Genomic DNA, 27,941 nt, shown 5'->3' with positions numbered 1-27,941 from the left:
TCTGGCAGGAAGGAATGGAGTATGAAGGAACAAATTTGGACCTGTTCACACAGGAGGAGAACCGCAAGGCTGAGGAGAAGAGCTGTAGAGCAGAAAGAGGTTCTGCAGCAGCAGAACCAGAACAAAGCAGAACCACAAGAGTATGGAGCTGTCACGATACTAGTGGAGACAACTGGACACCAGTGGCTAGGTCAAAGAGACTGCAGACACAATGGGTTGCGCAAGCAATATTGTTTTAGTAATCTGATAGCATATAAGTCCAGATAAATGTTCAGTCAATCTGATAAATGGCTATAGCAGAGTTGATACTCTGCGACACAGCATTCAAAGTCACTGAGCAATGCGGGCACAAGACACAGACTCTTGCAGAGCGGAGGAACACACTAGCTGGCTGGAGTTCTTACTTCACCGCAGGTGTAGTCAGGCAGAGGTTTCTGAAGTCAGGTGTTCAGCAATCACTCGGTCAGCAGGCAGGGATCCAGACGTGCAGGTTGACGGAGGACTCCGCCGATAAGAGAGGACCAACAGGGATAGTAAGTCCAGGCTTGGGACTGCAGAGGCACAAAGTCCAAAACATAATACTCAAGCAATGAAACAGAACAGGTGCTGGCTTTATATACAGCTTTGGCAGGAAGCAAGATGGCTGACTTGTGAAACATCAAGATCCATGTTAACTAAGGGCAAGTCTAAGGGCAAGAAAAAACAGATTCTAGGACTAGATACTGACATTACTCCCACCTCAAGGACGGCCTCCGGACTACCCTAAACCAGGCTTGCCAGGGTACCTTTGATGGAACTGCTCAATCAGTCGGGAGGCGTTAATATTATCCACGGGTTCCCAGGAATTCTCCTCTGAGGAATAGCCTTGCCATTTAATCAAATACTGCAGTCGATTTCTGTAGATTCTTGAATCCAGAATCCTCTCAACGATGAACTGCTCCTGACCATCCACAAGAATGGGATCAGGAGGAGGAGATGAACGTCCTGGAAAAGGATTTGGTACTACAGTCTTTAGTAGAGAAGTATGAAAGACAGGATGTATCTTCAGTGTTCTTGGGAGTTTTAAGTGACATGCAACAGCACCTACCAGGCCACTGATCCTATAAGGACCGATGTACTTCTGTCCCAACTTAGGGGAAGGGATCTTCATCTTTAAATTCTTTGTAGATAACCAGACTAAATCTCCTACCTTAAATGTTGGCGTTGGTTTGCGAAATCTGTCAGCTGCATTCTTGTACCTCTCTTGTGCGGAACCCAAAGTCTCTTTCAGAAGTTCAAGGTTCTGTTGAAGTGAAGAGATCCTGTCGGCAACTGCTGGTAAAGATGTATCTACCGGTAATCTGGGGAGAATGCTAGGGTGATATCCCAGGTTAGCGTAGAATGGAGACTGCTTGGTGGAGGCACTCTGGGAGTTGTTATAAGAAAATTCAGCCAATGGGAGTAGCCTTACCCAATGATCCTGCAAATGGCAAATGAAGCAGCGAAGAAATTGCTCTAGTGTTTGGTTGGTACGTTCTGTCTGCCCGTTGGACTGAGGGTGGAAAGCAGAAGATAAGTTAACTTCTATGCCTAATGCTGAACAAAAGCTTCGCCAAAACTTTGAAGTAAATTGAACTCCACGGTCAGAAACAACTTCATCCGGAACCCCGTGCAGGTGAAAGATGTTCTGGATAATTAGGTCAGCAGTGTCCTTCGCAGAGGGTAAACCGCAACATGGGATGAAATGGGCCGCCTTGGTCAGGCGATCGACCACCACCAAAATCGCACTCTTTCCCTCGGAAAGGGGCAGTTCTACAATAAAGTCCATAGAAATGGATCACCACGGGCGAGACGGCACCGGTAAAGGCTGTAACAGACCAGTAGGGGAGGCACGTGGAACCTTGAATTTGGCACATACCTCACAAGATGAAACGTACTTCTGGACATCCTTCTGAAAACCTGGCTACCAGAAGAAGCGAGATAAGAATTCTTGAGTCTTCTGAATTCCTCTGTGCCTGCAACCTTAGAATCATGAACCAATCTCAACACTCTTAACCTCACGGCTTCAGGAATGTAGAGGCGCCGTTCCCGGGTCCAAACTCCATTCCTAAAAAGAAGGCTTACCTCATCAGATGGCTGAGACAGGAAAAGATCAGAGTTGTAAGCTTCTTTGATGACCTGCAACAAATCTTGATTATGAATGACTCCTACAAAATTGCAATCAGAAAGTATGGTCTTAGGTGGAGCATCTGGAACAGCGTCAGTGGAGTACATCCGGGATAGAGCATCTGCTTTTCCATTGCGCGAACCTGGTCTATAAGAGATTGTAAAATTGAATTGATTAAGGAAAAGACTCCAGCGGGCCTGCCGTGGGGTCAGGCATCTTGCTGACCTGATGAACTCAAGGTTGCGGTGATCCATGAGGACCACGATCGGCTGTGAAGCTCCTTGCAGAAGATGTCTCCACTCCTTGAAGGCAGCGATGATAGCCAGTAATTCTTTATTTCCTACATCGTAGTTCTTTTCGGCAGGAGACAGTCGCTTGGAAAGAAAAGCACAAGGATGAAGTAAATTCTTCTCACCTGTTCTTTGGGACAGTATAGCCCCGGTGGCACAGTTCGAGGCATCTACTTCAATAATGAAGGCGAGTTCCGGGTCAGGGTGGATCAGTACCGGTGCTGACGTGAACTCGGTCTTGAGCCGAGAGAATGCTTCTTGGGCTTGAAGGGACCAAATAAATACTGTCTTCTTCTGTGTCAACTGGGTGATGGGCGAGACGATGTCAGAGAAGTTCTTGATGAAGCGTCTGTAGAAATTAGCAAATCCGATGAAGCGTTGGACCTCTTTGACGTTCTTGGGGATTGGCCACTCCTGAATCGCCTTGATCTTGCTGTTATCCATACTCAGACCCTGTGGGGAAATTACATAACCTAAGAATTGGATCTCTGACTTGTGAAATTCGCATTTCCCCAGCTTGATGTACAGATGGTGTTCCCTCAACCGCTGCAAGACAGTCTTGACATGTTGCTGATGTTCCTCCATGGAGCTAGAAAAAATCAGAATGTCATCCAAATAGATTACGACAAAAAGATCAAGAATGTCTCTGAAAATATCATTTACTAGATGTTGGAAAGTTGCTGGGACATTGCAAAGTCCAAATGGCATGACCAAATACTCAAAGTGTCCATATCGAGACCTAAATGCTGTTTTCCATTCGTCTCCAGGTCTTATACGGACTAGATTGTATACCCCGCGTAGGTCCAATTTTGAAAAGACCTTGGCCTGATGAACTCTCTTGAGAAGCTCCAGAATTAATGGCAGGGGGTAGCGGTTCTTGATGGTTACCTTGTTAATTTCCCGGTAATCAACACAGGGTCTGAGGGATCCATCCTTCTTTTTAACGAAAAAGATGGGTGCACCGGCTGGAGAGGATGAGGGGCGTATAAATCCCTTAGACAGGTTTTCGTCGATATATTCTTTGAGAGTCTTGAGCTCAGGACCGGACAATGGATAAATATTACCAAAAGGAATGGAAGCAGCAGGCAGAAGCTCGATTGGGCAGTCATAAGAGCGGTGTGGTGGTAATTTATCTGCATTCTTTTTATCGCACACATCCGAAAATTCTTTATAAACTGCCGGTAACCTTAGGTCCGATGATGGGTTGCCCGGAGATGGATCAATCGATTTCTCAGAAGTTACCTCTTTAGCTGGGAAGCGTAATCTCTTAGTCTCCCAGTCAATGATGGGATTTTGAGCCTGCAACCAAGGTAAACCCAAGATAATAGGGAAATGTGGAGAGGAAATCAGAAGGAAGGGCAATTTCTCCTGGTGATCATCTCCCATGAGGACCTTCAGTGGTTCAGTCTGCTGGTCTACGGGCCCCGAGGTCAAAGGGGACCCATCCACAGTCTCCATCAGAATTGACGATACTCTTCTCTGTGATCGGATTCCATATTCCTTAGCAAAAGATGTGTCCATGAAGTTACCGCTAGCCCCAGAGTCTATCATGGCGGAACTGTTCACCCAACGGGAGTCAATCCAGATCTTGATAGAAAGGTAACAATGTGAATCTTTTTTCTTATTGCAAGGGTATGATACTGCAGAAGATAGAATAACAGCATTAATGGGTAGTATAGTTTCGGATGTAACAGAGTTCATATCTGAAAAGTCATAATCAGGAGCGGTTGCTGCAATTTCAGGTAGCCCGGATTCGGAAGTTATGGAGTATGATTCAGAGAAGTCGCGTTCTACCACGGCTGCGGTTGTCCTGCGAGAATGATTGGGGCAGTTGATAATAAAATGTCCTGACTTCCCACAGTAAAAACATAAATTCTCCTTGAAGCGAAATTCCTTCCGTTCGTCACATACTCGACTTCGTAGGGAATTTACCTACATCGGCTCAGGTGCGGACTCCTGAGGACTTGGGTCCGGATTCTCCTTAGGAAGGAAAGGAAGAAGCGATTTATTGCTGCGGTTCATCTCAGACCACCTTTCTAGTTTTCGTTCGGAGATGCAAGCGTCTAGGCGAATACAGTGATTGATGAAATCACCTAGAGCAGTGGGAGCCTCCGCACGTGCAAGCTCGTCCTTGATAGAACTGGATAACCCCTTCTTAAATATTGAGTACTTTGCTGCACTATTCCAGGTGGTGTCCTGAGCCCACCTTCTAAAATCCATAGCATACTCAGTCACTGGGCGTTTACCTTGACGCAAATTCAGCAGGGCCGTCTCAGCTGTAAGGCCACGGTTCGGATCGTCAAACATCTGCCCCATGGCGGTAATACACATATTGAAGTCGTTCAGACATGCATCCTGTGATTCTATCAGAGGGTTTGCCCAGGCAAGAGCCTTATTAGTCAGCAACATGATGATAGTCAATACTTTGGAGCGGTCCGTAGGAAACTGTGTGACATGTGCAGCAAAGTATAAACGACACTGGTTCAGAAACCCATGGTATTTGTCTCGGTCGCCACCAAACCTAAATGGTGGTAGTTTGGGGATGGCAGGAACAGAAGCCTGAGATTGTGCCTCCAGAGCCGCAACTCGGCCACGCAATTCCTGAAGGGTCTGACTGAGCACTTGCATATCATATTTAGTCTGCCCCTCTAGGCCTTCTATTCTGCTCTTCCATGTCTGCACTTCAGCGTGTACAGTGGCAGTGATATTATTTAGCTTCTTAACACGCACTTCTAAAGTCTCTGACCCAGCGGCATCCATTTTTTAGGGCTTGAGTATCCTGTCACGATACTAGTGGAGACAACTGGACACCAGTGGCTAGGTCAAGAGACTGCAGACACCATGGGTTGAGCAAGCAATATTGTTTTAGTAATCTGATAGCATATAAGTCCAGATAAATGTTCAGTCAATCTGATAAATGGTTATAGCAGAGTTGATACTCTGCGACACAGCATTCAAAGTCACTGAGCAATGCGGGCACAAGACACAGACTCTTGCAGAGCGGAGGAACACACTAGCTGGCTGGAGTTCTTACTTCACCGCAGGTGTAGTCAGGCAGAGGTTTCTGAAGTCAGGTGTTCAGCAATCACTCGGTCAGCAGGCAGGGATCCAGACGTGCAGGTTGACGGAGGACTCCGCCGTTAAGAGAGGACCAACAGGGATAGTAAGTCCAGGCTTGGGACTGCAGAGGCACAAAGTCCAAAACATAATACTCAAGCAATGAAACAGAACAGGTGCTGGCCTTATATACAGCTTTGGCAGGAAGCAAGATGGCCGACTTGTGAAGCATCAAGATCCATGTTAACTAAGGGCAAGTCTAAGGGCAAGAAAAAACAGATTCTAGGACTAGATACTGACAGGAGCACAGGCAGAGCCCCAAGAGTACAGAGCAGGCAGAGTCGCAAGAGTGCGGAGCACAGGCAGAGCTGCAAGAGTGCGGAGAACAGGCTGAGCCGCAAGAGTACGGAGAACAGGCAGAGCTGCAAGAGTACGGAGCACAGGCAGAGCTGCAAGAGTGCGGAGCACAGGCAGAGTTGCAAGAGAGCAGAGCTCAAGCAGAGCCACGAGAGTGAGGAGCACAAGCAGAGCCGCAAGAGTGCAGAGCACAAGCAGGCAGAGAGGACACAAGGAAAGACACAGCAGGGAAAGGAGCCACAGACAAGGAGACTGAGAGACAGAGGTAGGACTGAGTTCAGACAAGGTAATGATACAAGACAAGGTACAGGGACAAAAACACAGGGATCAGGATATTCTGCCTCCTGGAGGGCGGCAAGGACAAGTATGAGACAAGGTCAGGATCAATAGCACAGAGACCAGGATATTCTGCCTCCTGGAGGGCGGACGGAGAGGTACAAGGCAAGGTAGGAACAAAGACACAGAAACGAGGATATTTTGCCTACTAGAGGGCGGACAGATAGGTACAAGGTAAAGCTAGGACTCAAGCCTTCAGAGAAGGCGAAACACAGGACAGGACCTGGTGACTCAGTAGCAAGACACTAACTGAGTTAAGACATTACACAGGCAAGTTGCACTGGGTAGAGCTGACCTAAATACTAGAGGCCTCTTGGTAAATGGCCAGGGACACATTAGACAGGTGCACCCTGATTCCATAAGAACCAGAGAGTTCTGGTGCCGCCCCCCTATGCACACAGCCAGGAAGCATGCAGAGAGCAGACAGGAAGCAAGGGGCACACAGCATAGAGCCGGCAGCAGACAGAACACACAGCAAGGCCTGGAGCAGTGAGTAATTTGGTGTGTGAGGGATGGGAGGCCATGCAGTGATGCCGGCAGGGTTGTTACAAGCAGCAACAACTCAACCTCACCTGTCCAGAGGAGACTTTGAGAAGCAGGCCTTTATGGTCAAAATTCAGCAAAGAAGCCACTATTGAGGATCACAAACATGAAGAGACTTGTTTGCTAAAACAAAAGAGTAGATGGTTTCTACTTTTGTGGTATCCACTTTGCAACTTATAGTCAAAGGAGTAGTGATATGAGGGTGCTTTGCTGGTTAAATTGTTGGAGATTCAACAATAGTAGAACAGATGCATAATTAGGAATGGCAATAGAGCTTAACCATGTATATCCCTACCTGCTGGAATGGTGCCAACTCCAACGCTCTTTTAATTGCTGAGAAAATGGAAAGTATTTCTCGGACTAAATTTTGCTCTTTAACTCATATAAAGTTTCAACATTTATTATCAGTACAAGATGAATAACTCAGTTTATTTGTAAGTTGCCAAACTTTGTGTACAAATTGTTTCAATATGTATAGTGTAAAATCACATGCTTTCAATGATTGTCATGTTAGGACATACATCTCCCCAGTAGCCATTCCTTTCAGACTTCCGAGATAGTAGATTCTCTGCCCAGGTGTATATTTATTTAGATGCAGCAGGAAATTTTGATACTAGAACACTTTCAGTAGATATTCACATTTTTGAGTTTTCTACTTTCTGTAATGCAATCAGGTAAAGTACTATACTAAGCTCTATTACAGTAAAGCATGGAAAGTTGCTCATAAGTAGCATAGAATAAATTACTCCATCATCGACCACGATTACAATTACCCAAGCAAGACAAGTGCTCAGGATTTTTTTTAATCAGTGGACATAATCAGGAATGATGAAAAGTACTTTTTGCATTGTGAAAGTAAATCTAAAATAAAAGATATGAAGTAGCAGAGCTTACTTTAACACTTTTTACTTCTTACATACCGTAATTTATAAATAACTTGTCTGCAGCAGTGACAATGACAGCACCACTTTTTTATCAGTTCCCTAATTCTATAGGTGCACTCAAAGGGTTATTCCCAAAGGATAGGGATAACTTAATGATTGCTAGGGACACCCAGCGATCCTACGGATATGGCTCTACAACCTTTTTTTTCTGTTTTTGTTGTTGCAATATACTCAAAGGAAATAAACATGTGTATAACAAAACATGTGTAATTGCAATGCATTTCTGGGAAAAATATTTAATTTTCGTGAGCAATTTCAAAAGTGCCAACAGTTTCGGCCATGGACAAAAGTGTTGACACCCTTTAAATTGTTCCAGAAAATTAAGTGTTTCTTCCAGAAAATTATAGCAATTACACATGTTTTGTTATACACATGTTTATTTTATTTGTATGTACTGGAACAACGTAAAAAAGAAGACAGAAAAAGGTTACAGAGCAATATCCTTAGGATCGCTGGGTGTCCGACTCCTTAGCAATCATTATGTTATCCCTATCCTTTGGATACGTGCATCGGGGTGTGCACCACACTTGAATTCCTGGACCTCCCTGGTAACATACCTCTTATTTTTCCTTGTCAGTAGACTTTCTGCAGCCCATTTTTCTTTAAGTGCCTCCTTATTGTGCACCTTGAAACAGCCGCACCGCTAGTTTTCAGAGAGTCCAGTATTTCAGCTGATGTTATTTGAGGGGTTTTCTTTGCATCTTGAACAATTTTCCTGACATTTGTCACAGGTCACAGGTGAGGATGTTATCTTTAGTAGCCATTCAAACCCATTTGTGTCAACTTCTGTGCATGTTATCAGGCCAAAATCACCAGGGTATGTAAATTTTTGATCAGGGTCATTTGGATGTTTTTGGTTGTCATGATTTAAAAAGAGAAAACACAGTAGTTTGACAATAAATGTCTTCACCCAACTACTAACTATGAGTGGAGAAAAAGTTTTGGTGTTATCATTCATATAATAAAAAATGCCCTAAGCAACTTCCATTTGTAACAACTTCCGTCCAGTTGTAACCGGTGACGTCACCGCACACCTCTTTCCATGTTAACCCTCAACACACACACTCCTCTCACCTTTCACCATCTCCACTCACTCTTTCACTCCACATACGACCCTTTCTCTCACTCCGTCTCTCATTCTCACGCCGTCATCGCCGCTGATCCACGATCCCCGACATCTTCTTCCGCCGGCGCCATCCTGGATCCTGACGTCCTCCACGCCGGCGACATGTTCTTGCGGCGACGCCATTTTGGATCGGCGAAATCCCGCGATAGTCAAGATGGCGTCGCCGCAAGAACATGTCGCCGGCGTGGATACCGTCGGGATCCAAAATGGCGTCGGCGAAATCTCGTGAGATTTCGCCGACGCCATTTTGGATCCCGACAGCATCCACGCCGGCGACATGTTCCTGCGGCGATGCTATTTTGGATCGGCGAAATCCCGCGATGCTCAAGATGGCGTCGCCGCAAGAACATGTCGCCGGCGAGGACAACGTCGGGATCCAAAATGGCGTCGGCGAAAACTCGCGAGATTTCGCCGACGCCATTTTGGATCCTGACGTCCTCCACGCCGGTGACATGTTCTTCCGGCGACGCCATCTTGACTATCGCGGGATTTCACGATACTCAAGATGGCGTCGCCGCAAGAACATGTCGCCGGCGTGGACAATGTCTGGATCCAGGATGGCGCTGGCGGAAGAAGATGTCGGGGATCGTGGAGCAGCGGCGATGACGGCGTGAGTATGAGAGACGGAGTGAGAGAAAGGGTCATATGTGGAGTGAAAGAGTGAGTGGAGATGGTGAAAGGTGAGAGGAGTGTGTGTGTTGAGGGTTAACATGGCAAGAGGAGTGATGCTATCGCATCCTCCCGATGCGATAGCATCGGGCCATAATCTAGTCATTCATATTCTCTGAAAAAAGGCCAAGAAAGCAAAAATTCTGCGGGGGAATGTAAACTTTTGAGCACAACTGTAGATAAGTTCCCAAAGGGGTTTAGTATTCAAAATGGTGTCACTTGTGGGGTTTTATACTGTTTAGGCACATCAGGGGATCTTCAACATGACATGGCGTCCGCTAATAATTCCAGCAAATTTTACATTCAAAAAGTCAAATGGCGCTCTTTTCCTTCCAAGCCCAAACAGTAGTATTCCCCCACATATGGGATATCGGCGTACTCAGGAGAAATTGCACAACAAAATGTATGGAGCAATTTCTCCTGTTACCCTTTTATAAGTTTTTTTTAAACTTATTTATTTAAATAATTTTAAAAAACAGTGTGGGGACCCCTCTATTCCTGATAACCAGCCTTGCTGAAGGTGACAGCTGGGGATTGCAGCCTGCAGCTGTCAGTTTTGCCTGCCTGGTTATCAAAATTACAGGGGAACCAATGCCATTTTTTTATTTATTTATTTATATCGTAGGTGGCTGATTAATACTCTCATCAGCCACCACCTGCTCTTGCTGTTATCAGTTGAATATAACTTTCAACATTCTCCCCTGCTCACACTGATTGCAGTGCCAGCAGGGGAGAATGATGCCAGCTGTCTTCAGCACCTGGTACCAGGGAACAGTGCTAACAGTACTGCTGCTTCCCAGGCACCGGTGCATGTATGACTGATGCGGCACACAGTTGCCACACTTATGCCACAAGTATGACGCATACGTACATACGAACCCTGATATGTCTGGTACTGCTTTTTCCGGTACCGCAAATATCAGGACGTGTGAAACAGGCGTAAAGGTATGTAAGTGTGTGTATTTCTGCACATGGCACTCATAATCGATACTGATTAAATCAAAATGTTTTGAAATTGTTATTTTCTTTTTTTTCATCATTTCCATATCATTAACATGTCTATTAATACTATGAATTTCAGAACCACATGGCCCAATTCAGCATTGCTGTTTTTTATCTAATTTTGTGTTTTGCACGCACCTAATTCATTATTCAATTTGTGGCTTTTTTTGTATATTTTATATTCATGCACGTATGGTTTTTCTTTGTTCTCTGTATTGTGGGCAGAGTTTAGCTATTCCACCTGATTCCTCTATTGTGACTTTTTAGAAAGTTGCAAAATTTGGTGCAATTTCACTCTAATGTCTCAGTTGTGTATTTTTGAGTGCGTTAGCCTTTCGGAGCAATACTTCAACTTTTATGCTCCAAATTACAACTTTTAGAGCCAGAAGTCACAAAGGCAGTTTGACAGTAAAAAATCCAATTTTTTTACTTTGCGCCTAATTCGTGAATCGCATGAGCCATTTTGATGAATTTGGAGCCAAAAATGGCATCTAGTACCACAAGACAAAATAGGGAAGTGACTTACAAAAAACACAAATGATGAATCGGGCCCATGACTTTTCCTTCCAAGTTTTGCAATTTCAATGTTGAGTAGGGTATATACAATGTAAAATGTTGTTTACTTTAAATTAAATTCTAGCATATACTGTATGTACAGCAAAATGTACATGTAAAAACTTTATTTGGCATATAAAACAAGACCCATTTTGCTGAGTTGATCCCAAAATAATAAAGTTATTAGTTGACTTAATAATAGATAATTATATTTATGTAGTCTTGAAAAGGGACTTAAGGGGGTTGTCCACTACTTCAGCAACCCCTTCTTGATAGAAATGCTTGTCCCCAATAAAATAAAAAAAACTATACTCGCCTCCCGTGCAAGCGCCGTTCCAGTGGTGTCAGCACTTGTGGTGCCGGGGCTATCGTAGGGTTGTTGTGACACTTGACCCCAGTGCGCCCAATTAATGCCGGCGTCTCTGTCCCCACCATCGGACAAAGCAAACATGAAGAGGAAGTCCAGACTGCAGCTGCTGTCTCACTTCCTCTTCATGTTCAATTTGACAGGAGGTGAGGACAGTGACATCAGAGTCACGTTTCACAACAACAATAAACTAAGCTGATTCTGCCACTAAAGGCAGGATCAGTTGATGGTGTAATGTGCATATTGACTTCCTGACTGTCCCCTTACAGTTTACTTGGAAGGAGACAAAGGTCAGGTAGTTTTAATTCATGTTCTTCACAAGATACACTTCTGGTAGTGGCATTCTTTGCGCTTCCCTTTGAAAACACATGAGCACTCAGCCAATCTGAACGTTCCTATGTATAGGGGAGTTGGTAGAGATAGCCGACAGCAAAATGAGCGCTCAGGTTCCCCATACACATTAGAAGGCTGTCAGCCAAACAATGGTTCGTCTGATCTTTTTGCAGGCAGCTATATCGGCTGCCTAAATGAACGACACTTTGGCCGAGTGCTCCTCTGATCTCAATGAGAGAATCTTTTACATGACTGAGTACCCACGCTTCTTTTGAAGCAGAAGACGATTCAGGAAAACAACAGCAGTGTTTTTCTAGAAAAGCATATTCTTAGGCATCTTTTGGGTCATTTTTGCAGCAGCATTTTTTTAACTATATCTATAAACTAAAGGGCAGCTTTTAAATTGAAGATGACTGAAAAATTGTCAGATCACTTCTTCCAGCTGCTTCATGGCTTTCAAAGCCAGAAGTGGTTGAGAAGTTCAAAAAGACTGGACAGTCGTTTTTGACCTTGCGGTGCAAATGACATTTCTTTACAGCATTTTTAAGTGCTTTTTCTGGCAGATTTTAGGTGGAATCTGCCTGAAAAAGACATCATGTGCACATGCTCTATAGTCTGAATGAGGGACTGGGACGCTCAGCGATCTAATGTGCATGGCCAGCAATAGTCTCAAAACAACAACATGCTCTGATCTTCGCTAATCATACACTTTATATCAGTCCATATCAGTTTGAGATCTTCACTGATAAAATAATACCAGCTATCAAGTGATTCAGTAAGTATGTGCCATATATTCCACAGTCTTCTAGAAGATATTATTTAACTAGATATTTAATTGCAGCAATGCCTTTTGACAACACACAAAGACTGACAAGTTCTCAGAATGGAAAGACTGCTATTATGTGAATCAAAGGCTCAACCACCAGCTGTGAGCCTCTGACTTTGTAACCATGAAGCAGGCTGTGGTTGTTTGCATTCACACTCACAAAGAAGATTTCTGTATCAGTAGCAATTCAGCACAGTCCTAGACAATTGATGTCCACTTCAGTGGACCAAGACTGCCTGTAATTGGCATGAAAGGAAAGTGTGACAGAGCAAAAAAAAAGTTATAGAATGAAGATTCAAACTTGATTTTTTACAGCAAAAAAAGATTGTTTTTATTTGCATATGTTAAAGAAGCTGATAATTCTATCTACCTTACCGTCTGTTCAGGTACAATGTAACATATTCTATGAACAGGACAGAATAGAGATTTACAGTGAATCACGACTCTATACATTTTTGCACAATTAAATTAATTCTTCTAGTTACTTTCAAGTTTGAGCCTTTCTAATAAATGGTGCCAATATGACATACAGTAAGTGTCAATGCTATTTTCCTTTTAGATAATATCCATGCTTTTAATGCATCATGAACTTGAGAGTGACATAGAACTCTACACTCCAGCAGGTAGCCGGCTATTGTGAACTGTTCTACTGAATTTTACATGCTCATCTCCAAGGGTTCTTATTTTTTAATCCATATATTTGAATTGGTAATGTGAAATGCAAATTATCATATGTTAATAAGGATTGAAAGTTTTGTGCAGCGTTATCGCAATGTTATGTTAAAGGGATTATTCAGCTAACTAAAAAGTTATATTATTGTATTTCACCGGAAAATAAATTAATATCAACAAACATATAGAAAGTAAGAAAACTTCCCTGATGTCAAAATATCAGGGCTCATCCTGGACTCCAATCAGGTGCACTTCTGCACTAGTTCTGAGTCAATTCATTAAGACTGGTGATCTTCAATCTGGTCATGATGAAGGGGTGTTTTGTAATGATTCATTGATAGGCGCACTGGCGCACCCCTCTACCGCCTTTCAGAGCTTATCTACAGCATTCTATAATGCTGTAGATAAGCCCTCGATCCGACCTGCAAGTTAAGAAAAATTGAAGCAAGAAGAAGGGCAGCGTCGCAAGAAGATGGGAGTCCGCCGGACCCGGACTTGCGACATCCATCGGTCCAGACCGCATCGGACCTCCCCCGGGGTGAGTATAAAAAAGTTATTTTTCTTATCTTGTAGGTTGGATTGGGGGCTTATTTACAGCATTATAGAATAGAAATAAAGAGTAAAAAATTTAAAGGGGTCTGAATACTTTCCCTACCCACTCTATAACATCATTGGTGGATAAACTCTTCAACGTCAGGGTACCCCTTCGATGATATAGACCTATATTATCTTAGAATATTTAATATTTTACAACTGACATTATTATTATTTATAATAATAATAATAATAATAATCATTATTTATATAGCGCCAACATATTCCGCAGCGCTTTACAATTTAACAGTTTCAAACACAACAGTCAAAAGTAACGACTTTAACAATAATATAATGAATAAACGATTAAAGCAAAGTAAGACAGCCCTGCTCGTGAGAGCTTACAATCTACAATGAAGTGGGGGGGATACAAAGTACAGGTGTGTATTTACAATGGTGTATTTACAATGATGGTCCAGCCATCTTGAGGGAGTGGGGGATAGATAGAGATAGTGAATGGGCTACTCACACACACTTACACATAAAGTGACTGATTGAAAGTAAAGACAAATGGAATCTTCTTATACTGCCTTTATCCTGCTACTACCCACATACCTGGCATGATTTTATACATACTGTCACAGGGTTACCGTGACAGAGAGGAGGCAGAAGACCATAGCATCTAATAGCTCCTACTTCTGCGCTGAAAAGAAGCATTTCACCTTCTTTTTAAATGTAACACCAAAAAAGAGCTTTACGCACAGCCAAATCACAATGATATACTTTTATTGAAACAAGATATGTATTAAAAAAAAAATAAAAACATGGGGCAATACACCTCAAATACAGAAAGGAAAAGTGGGAACCACAGGTATTGTAAATACATACAGCCATAGCGTATATATGTGTATACCAAAAAAGTCAATATATTTGCACATAATTCATAAATACATAGAAACCATGGCAGTAGAAAAATCAAATAAATATTCACAATAGATGCCACCAGTGAATTTTTTCCTCTTTTCCGTATGCAGTAGGAAACACATCAAAATATACATGAAATAAATAAGGCAAAGTTGCAATAAATATATATATATATATACTGTATATATATATATATTGTAAGGTAGCGCTTGTCATTCGGGTAGGCAGCCAATAAATCAGATCCGGCACAGGTTTCTCAACATAACTCAGTCCATTCGGTTTATTATGCAGCATAAACCATCAAACAGCAACAGAAAGTTCATATCAAATCAGTATAGCGTCCATGACAGAACTCCGCTCTGATAATCCTGTGGTCACACAGGCTTTGCTATGTCCGGTGCGCAGGCACTCTAGCCTCACAGTTATATCCCCTGTCAGGGTTACCTCATGGCTGCTTCTCAGTGCAGACATTCATTCCCTCCAGGGAACTATCAGACACATGTCTCCACGTGCTCTCAGGAAGGCAGACACATCTTCCTCAGTCGGCCTCACGTCAGCCAGACGAGACCTTCCATAAGGACCAATCGGGTCCAAGTATTCACTCATGTGACCTACCCTGGTCACCTTATATGGTCCGTAGCCATGCCCACCGGATTACATGGCTATGACCTTATCATAGATCCTTCAACCATTCACATGCATATACTTTACTATGGCATTCTAGCCACACGCCCCTAGGTGGGTTTGTAGGTGATTGATCCCACCCGTCTCACCAATCACCTGAAGGCTTCTCCCTAATACATTGGAACAAAACATTAGCACATAATCAAGCCTTCCTCCCAAGGCCACCCACCTTGGGATACATAACGGTCATTTAGGACCCTGCTCCTGTTACCACTCTGCACATGGCTATCCGCCCGTAATGGGACACCCACAGAGCGCCCCCTAGCTCCTCTGCAGATGCCTGATCCTTAATGTGCGTCAAACTTTGCATGAGCAGATGCATAAGTGGGATGCTCATGCTTATGATGGCGTTGTCTGCGATTACTAGCCGTGTGCATTCCTCAAAACACTGAAGGACTTTACAGAGGTCTTTCAGCTTTGACCACTGTACATCCGACAATTCCATGTCTTCCCTCAAAATGCCTGCCCATGTATCCTCCCACAAATGCATTACAGCCTGCCTCTGTTCACACAGCCTCTCAACCATGTGAAGGGTGGCGTTCCACCTTGTTGCAACGTCTATGATTAGGCGGTGCTTGGGGAGGTGGAGCAATCGCTGCAGCTTCTGCATATGACTGGAGTGTAGGCCGAGCGACAGATGTGCGAGCACAGTCTTCGCACCTTATGGAGCAGGGATGTTAACTCAGGATAATTATTAAGGAAGCACTGCACCACCAGGTTCAAAGTGTGAGCCAAGCAAGGTATGTGTGTGAGTTTTGCATGGGCTATGGCTGCCACAAAATTATGGCCGTTATCACTGACTACCTTGCCTGCCTCAAGATGTAGACTGCCCAGCCATGACTCAGTTTGTCGCTACAAGTAGTCAGCCAGTACCTCCGCGGTGTGTCTGTTGTCTCCCAAAGACATCATCTTTAACACAGCCTGCTGACGCTTACCACTAGCTGTTCGATAGTGGGATACCTCGTGTGCAACACTGCCAGCTGCGGATGGAGTGCTCGTACGACTGCGCTCTGGGGAGGAGCTTTCGCAGATGAGGAGGAGCGAAAGCCTACAGCCAACTGTTTCCTATACCGTGGGATAGGCAGCACTGTTCCACCGCCGCTGTCCCCTGTGGAGCCTGCATCCACCACATTAACCCAGTGCGCACCCAGTGCGCAGTGATAGACACGTAATGGCCCTCGCCATGCCTATTGGTTCATGCATCTGTTGTGAGGTGCACCTTTCCACTCACTGACTGTTTTAGTGCATGGACAATGCGGTCTTTCACATGCAGGTGGAGGGCAGGGATGGCGTTTCAAGAAAAGAAGTGCCGACTGGGTAGGTCATAGCGTGGGACAGCGTAGGTCATGAGCTCGCGGAAAGCTTCGTTTTCAACCAAACGGTAGGGCATCATCTCTAATGAGATTAGTTTGGCAATGTAGGCATTCAAACAAAGTGTACGTGGATGAGACGATGTGTACTTTCTTGTCCTACTCAAAGTGTCTGGTAGGGTGAGCTGGACTGGAGAGCTGCTTATGGGGGAAGTAGTGGTGGACCGGATGGAGTGAGAGGGGGTTGGTGATGGTATTGGTGGTGATGGCCTAGATTCAGTGTTGTGTTACAAAACCATTGTGATTCCCTGAGTGCTTTAGCCTTGCAACGACACCTCCACATTTAGTGCTGGGGGTGTGCTTAATGGTGGCGGTGGTCTTACAGTGGGGGAAGCAATGGAGCGTTGCTGGCTACCTTGAGTCGGAGCAGGTGCGCACGTGCTACCTGAGGTTTTGTAGTCCGTCCACGCTAGCAAGTGCATGTTGATTAAATGTCTAAGCATGCAACCGGTATTCAAATTTCTGACTTGTTTACCTCGGCTAAAAGTCCTTCCGCACTTCTTACAGGTAACCTTTGCCTCATCAGTAGGATTTTGGACAAAGAAGTGCCACACTGCACTCTTCCTACTATGGTATACATTTTCTGGCCTTGCACGCTGTGCTAAGTTGACCGTCTGGCCAAGCTGTCCTGCAACTCTTTTAGTTTTTGGTCCACGTTTTTGGACAGCTACGGGCCTGCCAGATAACCGCTGCTGCGATGTCAATGCTTGCTGCGGATCCTTCTCCTTATCTGAACTATTGCCAGCTCCACCCTCCTCCCCCAATGGATGCCAATCCAGGTTAAGAACTGGGTCATCCATCACCTCCTCTTCAATGTCATCTGCACCTTCCTCTTTACTTTCCTATGTGTCACCGTGTAAGGTGGTATAGTATGCGGAAAGGGGCACCTGAGTTTTATCAGGGTCACATTTTGGCTCAATAGACTGCGAGGGCAATGTAGTGCTCTGGGTCGATGTACCAGCAGCATCATCTAGCAGTGGCTGTGCATCAGTTCACTCCATGTCAGATTAATTTTGGACTGGGGAATTCTGGATTTGACTGGATAACCCAGGCATAGTATGTGAAAAGAGCTCCATAGAGTAATCTGACATGTGGGCTGCTGCATCCTTAACTTTTGGTGGGGGTGAAGGACACAAGGAAAGGTGTTTTTCCTGACCAGAACCCTGCACTGATGACTCCGTGCTTGCAGGTTTCGAGCGTCCGCGGACTCTTCCACCATACTTCCTCAGGTTTGGGAAAATGTACCAAAAATACCAGCAGAGATATGGTACTGTATGAGGAGCGTCCAGCTGTGTAAAGTGTATGAAAAAAATTAAATCTACATATATATTTTGTTAGTCACAGACGCTCTCACAGTATGTATTGGACCGTAATCCAACAAGCAGATATACGGAACTGAATCAGAAGTGTACAGCTGTATACATTTTTAGTGTACCTAACAATCTCTGCGTATGTATTTATGGAGTGGCACACACACACGCTGACTCTGTGTAGATGTTACTGTAATGCGAACGGCAGATATACAATATTGTTTGAGAATTAGACAGCTCTATACGGTGTCTGTATGGAAAATTGTCAATCTCAGTCTATTTGTATAGGGACTGACACACGCTGTCTCTGTCTAGTTTTCACTTTAATCAAACAGCAGATATATGAAACTGTTTGAAAAGCGGACAGCACTCTAAGGTGTAGGTCTGGAAAAACGGAAAAACTCCTCGGCTTTTTTATCCAGAGTAACACACAGATAGCTTCTATTTGTCCATGATACCAGCCGGTACACGGTAGTGTGTGAGGATCGTACACCGCTATACAGTGTCTGTATGGAAAATTGTCAATCTCCGTCTATTTGTATAGGGACTGACACACGCTGTGTCTGTCTAGTTTTCACCGTAATCAAACAGCAGATATATGAAACTGTTTGAAAAGCAGACAGCACTCTAAGGTGTAGGTCTGGAAAAACGGAAAAACTTCTCTGCTTTTTTTTCCAGAGTAACACACAGATAGCTTCTATTTGTCCGTGATACCAGCCGGTATACGGTAGTATGTGAGGAGCGTACACCGCAATACGGTGTCTGTATGGAAAATTGTCAATCTCCGTCTATTTCTATAGGGACTGACACACGCTGTCTCTGTCTAGTTTTCACCGTAATCAAACAGCAGATATACGCAAGGTAGCGCTTGTCATTCGGCTAGGGGATACTCACTAGGCAGCCGATGAATCAGATCCGGCACAGGTTTCTCAACATAACTCACTCCATTTGGTTTATTATGCAGCATAAACCATCAAACAGCAACAGAAAGTTCATATCAAATCAGCATAGCGTCCATGACAGAACTCTTCTCTGATAATCCTGTGGTCACACAGGCTTTGCTATGTCTGGTACGCAGGCTCTCTAGCCTCACAGTTATATCCCCTGTCATTGTTACCTCATGGCTGCTTCTCAGTGCAGACGTTCATTCCCTCCAGGAAACTATCAGACACACGTCTCCACGTGCTCTCAGGAAGGCAGACACATCTTCCTCAGTCAGCCTCACATCAGCCAGACAAGACCTTCCATACGGACCAACTGGGTCCAAGCATTCACTCATGTGACCTACCCTGGCCACCTTATATGGTCCGTAGCCACGCCCACCAGATCACATGGTTATGACCTCATCACAGGTCCTTCAACCATTCACACACATATACTTTACTATGGCGTTCTAGCCACATGCCCCTAGGTGGGTTTGTAGGTGATTGATCCCACCCATCTCACCAATCACCTGAAGGCTTCTCCCTAACACATTAGAACGAAACATTAGCACATAATCAAGCCTTCATCCCAAGGCCACCCACCTTGGGATACATAACGGTCATTTAGGAGCCTGCTCCTGTTACCACTCTGGACATGGCTATCCGTCCGTCCTGGGACATCCACACAGCGCCCCCTAGCAGACTCAGTGATCACTGCACCACTATATATATATATATATATATATTTATTGGGATATGTATCCACCTGCATAGAGCAAAAATAACTATAAAGCCATATATAAGTATTTATATTTAGTGATATGTAGGCTTCTAACAGCCATGGTACTATGAATCAGTAAACAGTTAGTCAGTAATCAAAGGTATACATAAGTAAATCAATGTTATAGTTACCTGACAATGTATCCCTGGGGAACTCACCACACCCGACGCGCGTTTCGCTATGAAATGCTTCATCCAGGGGATCTCTGAGAGCTAGAGCTCTATTCTGAGCATGGTTAACCCCTCTTATACATTATATAATCTGGATCCTGACTGACACACATCGCCAGAGCTAGCTTTTGCTGAATGGCTGGGAGGATAGTTGTTTGGTGGTTATATGGGAAGGTGTTTGATGGGTTTATCTCTGACTGTTGCTTGGTTTAGTAAGTGTGATGATTCCCTTTCCTTCTCCTATTTTGTTTTTTTCCCCATCCTCCACTCCCTTGTGCATTCCTCTGTTATATCTATGCGAATATTTGTATGCCTGGTATTTTCTGTATCCCCTGTTTGTGTTAACTTGTTCGTCTAGTTGGTATAGTACAGTACACAAGTATTCCCCTCTTCCCTGGGTGGAGGAAGGGTATAGACGGAGGGCAGATTCAGGAGATAAGGCAAGATACGTGACTCCGGCATCTTCTCCTTCAGAAGTAACCTGGGGAACAGGTCGAGCTAGGGTGCCCCCTAGCGTTATACCACACATGGAGTACTGTGTACAGTTTTGGGCATCGGTGTTAAGGAAGGATTTAATGGAACTAGAGGGAGTACAAATTAATAAAGGGGATGGGGAACTAAAATACCTAGAGAGATTAGCAAAGTTAGGATTACATAGTCTAGAAAAAAGACGACTGAGGGGTGATCTAATAACCATGTATAAGTATATAAGGAGACAATACAAGTATCTCTCCGAGGATCTGTTTATACCAAGGAAGGTAACGGTCACAAGGGAGCATTTTCTGCATCTGGAGGAGAGAAGGTTTTTCCACCAACATAGAAGAGGATTCTTTACTGTTAGAGCAGTGAGAATCAGGAATTCCTTGCCTCAGGATGTGGTGATGGCGAACTCAGTCGAGGGATTCAAGAGAGGCCTGGATGTCTTCCTGGAGCATAAGAATATGGTATCTTACAGTGATTAGGTTCTTTAGAAGGACGTAGATCTGAGGATTTATTCTGACGGAATATAGGCTGAACTGGATGGACAAATGTCTTTTTTCAGCCTTGTTAACTATGTTACTATGTTGTGTTACTATGTTAGAGACCGGGAAGGAGACCCCTGGCCCCGGGTCACCCGACAACAGAGTCATGACATTAGCTCTGACCGAAGCCATTTTTTTGATCCATTATGGATCCTATTTCTGCTCTGACAGGGCAATTACAGCAGCTCAGCCTGGAGGCGGAGCATTTACGTGCTGTCATTGTGCAGCACCCTAACACATCAGGTGTGGGAATCATGACCCCCAGGCAACCCTTAGTGGAGCCCAAGATCACTTTGCCTGACAGGTTCCCTGGTGAGGCATTACAAATTCATTGTTTTCAGGGTGGCCTGTAAACTGTAATTTAGTTTACTTCCTGGTTCCTCAGAAACAGAGGAGCAATTTGTGGGGATAATAATGGGCATTTTCTCTTCTGTCTGACTCCCAGTCACTTCAGATGGTGGAGGAATATTTTCTGGCGCTGAAACTTACATATGACGACCTTGACTACGTCTACTTGACTGAGTCCACACTGCGTCATCTTCAGCATAGAGACCGGCCGGGGAAGGGCTATTGCTCCGAGTTTCGGATGTGGTTCACAGACACTAAGTGGAATGACCCCGCACTCCGTAGTCAATTCTGTGAGGGGCTATCAGTAAGGGTGAAGAATGCATTAGCCTTGAATGAGACTCCAGTCTCCCTTGAGGCGGCCATGTCTCTGGCTTTCTGAGTTGATTGCTGTCTTCGCCAGACACACAGGGAGACACCTCAATGTGCGGAAGGTCCAGGGCCGAAGAAAATGGCGTCTGAGTCATCTGAGAGTTGGGTGCAGCATCTCATCCTGTAAAACAGTCTCTTGTTTGGCACAAAGGGGGAGCGTGTTTTTACTGTGGTAAAAAGGGCTATTTCTTGGGCATGTTTCCTTCCTGATCTCACAGTAAACAGCCACCCCGGCTACTTATCACCTCCTTGGGTAGGACACAATTTTTCTGCCAGCTGAGATTCATCTGGGTGAAATTAAGTTGGTTGTTTCTGCATTTCTGGACATTGGGGCGGGGTTTAACTTGATCAACGCTAGGTTTGTCCAGGTCCGGGGCCTCAATCCACATACACTGTCCAGACCCATACCCATTATCGCCTTCAACTCCACTCACTTGAGATGGGTATTTTACTCAAGCCGTCCGAGTGTTACATCTTCAGGTACGGGCCATGCATGCTGAAGTAACTGGCTGTTATGTGCTGAGGTAAAGAGGAGTGAGGCTTGTCAAGGACACTGTTTGGGTACCCGGCTTGCTAGGGTGTGTACCCAATCCGTGCCTAAATACCTGTCTAACTTTGGGGATGTGTTCTTGGAGCAGGGGTGCCAAGAACTTCCTCCCCATTGTCTTTATGACTGTGCTGTTAAGCCACCATATAGCTCCATCACTGGAAATATAAAAAAGTTATAGCTCTCAGAATAAAGCGATGCAAAAATAATTATTTTTTCTATAAAACAGTTTTTATTGTATAAAAGCACCAAAACATAAAAAAATTATATAAATGAGGTATCGCTGTCATCGTACTGACCCTAAGACTAAAACTGCTTTATCAATTTTACCACACGCGGAACTGTATAAACGCAGCTCCCCAAAAAGAAATTCATGAATTGCTGTTTTTTGTTCATTCTGCCTCCCAAAAATCAGAATAAAAAGCGATCAAAAAATGTAATGTGCCGAAAATGGAACCAATAAAAACTTCCCACAAAAAACAAGTTAGGGTTAGGGTTGGGGCTAAAGTTAGGGTTAGGGTTGGGATTAAGGTTAGGGTTGGAATCAGGGTTAGTGGTGTGTTGGGGTTAGGGTTGGAGTTAGAATTGGGGGGTTTCCACTGTTTATGCACATCAGGGGATCACCAAACGTGACATGCGTCTGATCTCAATTCCAGCTAATTCTACATTGAAAAAGTCAAACGGTGCTCCTTCCCTTTCATGCTCTGCCATGCGCCCAAACAGTGGTTTCTCCTGTCACCCTTGGGAAAATAAAAAATTGGGGTCAAAAAGATAATTTTGGTGAAAAAAATAAGATTTTTTATTTTTATGGCTTTACATTATAAACTTCTGTGAAGCACATGGGGGTTCAAAGTGCTCACCACACATATAGATAAGTTCCTTAGGGGGTCTACTTTCCAAATTGGTGTCACTTGTGGAGGGATTCCACTGTTTAGGCACATCAGGAGCTCTCCAAATGCGACATGGCGGCCGATCTCAATTCCAGCCAATTTTGCATTGAAAAGTCAAATGACTCTCTTTCCCTTCTGAGCTCTGCCATGTGACCAAACAGTGGTTTACCTGCATATATGGCGTATCAGCATACTCAGGACAAATTTTATAACAACTTTTTGGGTCCAATTTCTCCTGTTATCCTTGGTAAAATAACACAAATTGGATCTGAAGTAAATTTTTTGTGAAAAAAGTTAAATGTTAATTTTTTTGAAACATTCCACAAATTTCTGTGAAGCACCTGAAGGGTTAATAGACTTCTTGAATGTGGTTTTGAGCACCTTCAGGGGTGCAGTTTTTAGAATGGTTTCACTTATGGGTATTTTCTATCATACAGACCCCTCAAAGTGACTTCAAATGTGAGGTGGTCCCTAAAAGAAAATGATGTTGTAAAAATGAGAAATCGCTGATCAAGTTTAACCCTTATAACTTCCTAACAAAAAAAAAATTTGGTTCCAAAATTGTGCTGATATAAAGTAGACATGTGGAAAATGTTATTTATTAACTATTTTGTGTGACATATTTCTCTGTTTTCAGGGCATGAAAATTCAAAGTTGGAAAATTGTGAAATTTTCAAACTTTTCGCCAAATTTCTGTTGTTTTCGCAAATAAACGCATCATATAAAAGAAATTTTACCACTATCATTAAGTACAATATGTCACGAGAAAACATTTTCAGAATAACCACGATCCATATAAGAGTTCCAAGGTTATTACCTCATAAAGGGACAGTGGTCAGACTTGTAAAAATTGTCCTGGTCATTAACATGCAAACCACCCTTGAGGGTAAAGGGCTTAAGGCAGATGCCTTATCTTATTGTTTTCCTGGTAGTGGAAATAATAGTGAACTGGTACCTATTCTACAAAAAAGGGTGCTTATGGCGTCTATATGCCCCGATCTTGAAAAAGAGGTTCTTGACACTCAGGGGGACATCCCTGCTGCCTGTTCGTTAGGTAAACTGTTTGTACCTGTGAATCTTCATCTGAGAGTCCTTAGTGAACATCACGATTCAGTCTTTGCTGGACATCCTGGTATTAAATCCACCGCTGATCTCATTACTCTGCGTTTTTGGTGGTCAGGGTTTCATCAGGATGTCCAGGAGAATGGAGCCACCTGCAGTGTCTGCGTGCATTCTAAGACCTCTCATACTTGCCTGTAGGGGTCTCTCCAACCATTGGAGATTCCCAGTAGAACTTAGACTCATTTGTCGGTGGATTTAATCATGGATCTACCTGTGTTGGTGGGGAATACTGTAATATTGGTGGTGGTGGATAGATTCAGTAAGATGTCTCATTTTATTGCATTACCAGTGTGGAGACACAGGGCATCGGAGGGCGCCCAAATCCGCTAGCTGAAATCGCATCGACCAGGGATCGTCCCACTGAATGCTCGCTTTCCTTTTAACATGGGCATAATTCTACTCAGATAACACAGGGTGAGGAGAAAACAGTGTGGTAATGCTTTTTTCAACCACAAAACAGGCAGATAACCGAAAGACTCCAGTTAAAAACCCTAACCATGACATACAAAGCCATCCACAACCTGAGTCCTCCATACAACTGTGACCTCGTCTCCCGGTACTTACCTGCAGGAAACCGCCGATCCTCACAAGATCTCCTCCTGTACTCCCCTCTTATCTCCTCTTCCCACAATCGCATACAAGATTTCTCCTGCGCATCCCCCCTACTCTGGAACTCTCTTCCACAACATATCAGACTCTCGCCTACCATGGAAACCTTCAAAAAGAACCTGAAGACCTACCTCTTCCGACAGCCTACAACCTGCAGTAACCACCGATCCACCAAACCACTGCACGACCAGCTCTACCCTCGCCTACTGTATCCTCACCCATCCTTTGTAGATTGTGAGCCCTCGCGGGCAGGGTCCTCTCTCATCCTGTACCAGTCGTGACTTGTATTGTTTAAGATTACTGTAATTGTATGTATTATGTATACCCCTCCTCACATGTAAAGCACCATGGAATAAATGGCGCTATAATAATAAATAATAATAATAACACATAGAAGAGTCCCAGCACAGTACCTAAGATGGTGCACATAACAGATTCTCACCCTTTTCCTGACCCACCGGGATAATGGCAGTTGTTACATCAGAGCTCCCAGTGTCGGCTACCCCATTAGTGGTACACACACAGGGAGGGGGTAACGACAAGTGTAGGAAGATGACAGTCCATTGAGTCCAAACAAGGCCAGTTGATCCAAGAATCACAACATGGCTTCTCCGAACATCTCCATGGAGTCAGGCACCAGCAGGTCCCAATCCTAGCTTTCTCCAAACGTATCTATGGTCTAGCAATGGTCAATGGAGCAGATCTGTATTCTTCCAACCGGAGCCAAAAACCCCTAGGTTGTTTCCTGTAGATGTAGAATGATAGATCCATGTCCCTCATGCTGGTGCCATGATATTGGCTGCTGTCCTGTCTCTAGTCTTTTGAGTGTATATGTCTTGGCAGAATCTCTGGATGTCTCTCTCACACAGTCTCTCTTTCTCTGAATCTCTTTTTACGGAGGTATGTAACCTATTTTTAGATTTACCAAGTGTCCTTCTGTCCAGCATTAAGATAAAGGAAACAATGATGATGAGATCAAGTAGCATTACTTGATTATTTAATCTATTTGCATAGTTTTTCCCTCACTGCTTTCAGAGTCAGCAAACTGGCTCCATAATACAATGCATAATTAGCACATCAGCAAACATCACTAGTCATCAAAGATAGCGCACGCTAGGTTATATGAAATATCAGCTTACAAGTCACTATTACAGGCTTACACAAGCAAAAGTATAGATAACAGACTATTCTTCTTGGTTTGCTAAAAATAGTCGTATGGGTAATTAAGATATAATCCAATTTCTTCACAACCCACTTTACCGAACGCCAAGTTCTTGGTGCATATTTTCATCAGGGAAATTATAAAATTTTATGGGATCTCGACTGATATTGTTTCTGACTGGGGATGCAGTTTATTTCCAAGTTTTTGAGGGCGTCTTGCACTCGTTTGGGGATACATCTGTCGTTCTCTTCTGCATTTCTCCTGCAGTCTAACGGACAAACTAAATGGGTTAACCAGAATTTGAAGAATTATCTTAGGTGTTTTATGTCTGAGGATCAGGAGGATTTGGTTGCATTCTCTCCCTGTGTGAGTCTCTGGGAGTTTTTTTCAAATTTTTAAGCAGCATATAAATCTAGCAACTGAACACTCATAGACCGAAATGTAGTTGTTGCACCAAACATATTCCAACAACAGGCAAATAGATAATAGCATAAGTTAGGGTGACCTTGGACCCTACAGCTGCTTACTGCCACTGCTGATAAAACACCCTCGAACAGAAAATAATTCTGACACAGCACTAAATTTATCAGAGCCATGATCAACTTGTACATACCAGGGATATGCCAGAGGTGGACAATTTAGATTCAATTGCTCTTAATCCCTTGTTATAATCAAAAGATGTACAGTCATGGCCGAAAGTATTGGCATCCTTGAAATTCATCCAAAAAATTATTGCACTTACATATGTTTTGTTATTTTCTTTGTGTGTACTGGAACAACATAAAAAAAGAGAAAAAAAAGGTAAATTGGAAATAATTTCACACAATTTGGCTGCATTAAACTACTGAGTTAGTGACTTTGCCAATGTAGATGCAGTGAGGCACTGAGCTGTGACTTCATGCAGTGATGATGTGGTTAGTGACATGCAGTCAGCTCTGGAGCGGGAGAAGGTGAGTCTTATCTGGCCTTGCGATAGGAATTGGGTGGCTTATACTTTTCTAAAAGTGGAAAAATCCCTTAAAGCCCTTTTATACAGTGGCATGTAAAAGTCTGGGCACCCCTGGTCTAAATTACTGTTATTGTGAACTGGTAAGCAAGTTGAAGATGAAATGATCTCTAAAAGGCCTAAAGATAATGATGACACATTTCCTTTGTATTTTAGGCAAAATAATATATATATTTTCATCATTTACAATTTAAAAATTACAAAAAGGAAATTAGGCTGATGCAAAAATTTGGGCACTCTGTATGGTTAGTATCTAGCCCCACTTTGCAAGTATCACAGCTTGCAAATGCTTTTTGTTGCCAGCCAGGAGTCTTTAAATTCTTGTTTCAAGGATTTTCATCCATGCTACATTGGAAAATTCCTCCAGTTCTGTGAGAGTCTGTGTGCATTGCTTTTTGAGGTCTAGCCTCAGGTCAGGGCACTGTGAGGGCTGTTGTGAAACCTTCAGCATTGGGACCGAAAATACAGTCATGCTAATGAGCAGCTGTCATGATCCATACTGGGTTTTGAGTCCTGTTTTCCCTTTTTCTCAGCCTGATCATGTCAGGGGTTAACGTTTCTCAGCCTCTTTCTGGGTTCAGGTTGGCTATTTATTGCCACTGCTTACTGCAGGCGATGTCAGTTATAGGTTTGCCTAGGGCTGCTGTAGCTGACTCTGATTGGTCCTATTGCGTTTACTATCAGAACCCGTGTCTGTTTACCCCTATACCTATCCTGACTCAGTATTCCCCTTTAGTGCGTTGTCTCACTGGTTCTGACTTGGCTGGTATCCTGACCTGATTCTGTCTTTTGTATTTTGGCTTATCCGCTCCTGACCGTTTCTGATCTTTTGGCTTGGCCCTGACTCTGTTGATTCCTCTTGTACTGCGCTATAGTCTAGGATTTGACCCGGCTTATTTGACTACTCTGCTGTCACCTGGTGGCAGCCTCGCTGCAGTGATGCTGGT

Source organism: Dendrobates tinctorius, unplaced genomic scaffold (genome assembly GCF_039654945.1).
Source record: "Dendrobates tinctorius isolate UK_male_01 unplaced genomic scaffold, ASM3965494v1 ptg000102l, whole genome shotgun sequence".
NCBI classification, from domain to species: Eukaryota; Metazoa; Chordata; class Amphibia; order Anura; family Dendrobatidae; genus Dendrobates; species Dendrobates tinctorius.
Note: the sequence above shows the minus strand (reverse complement) of the source record.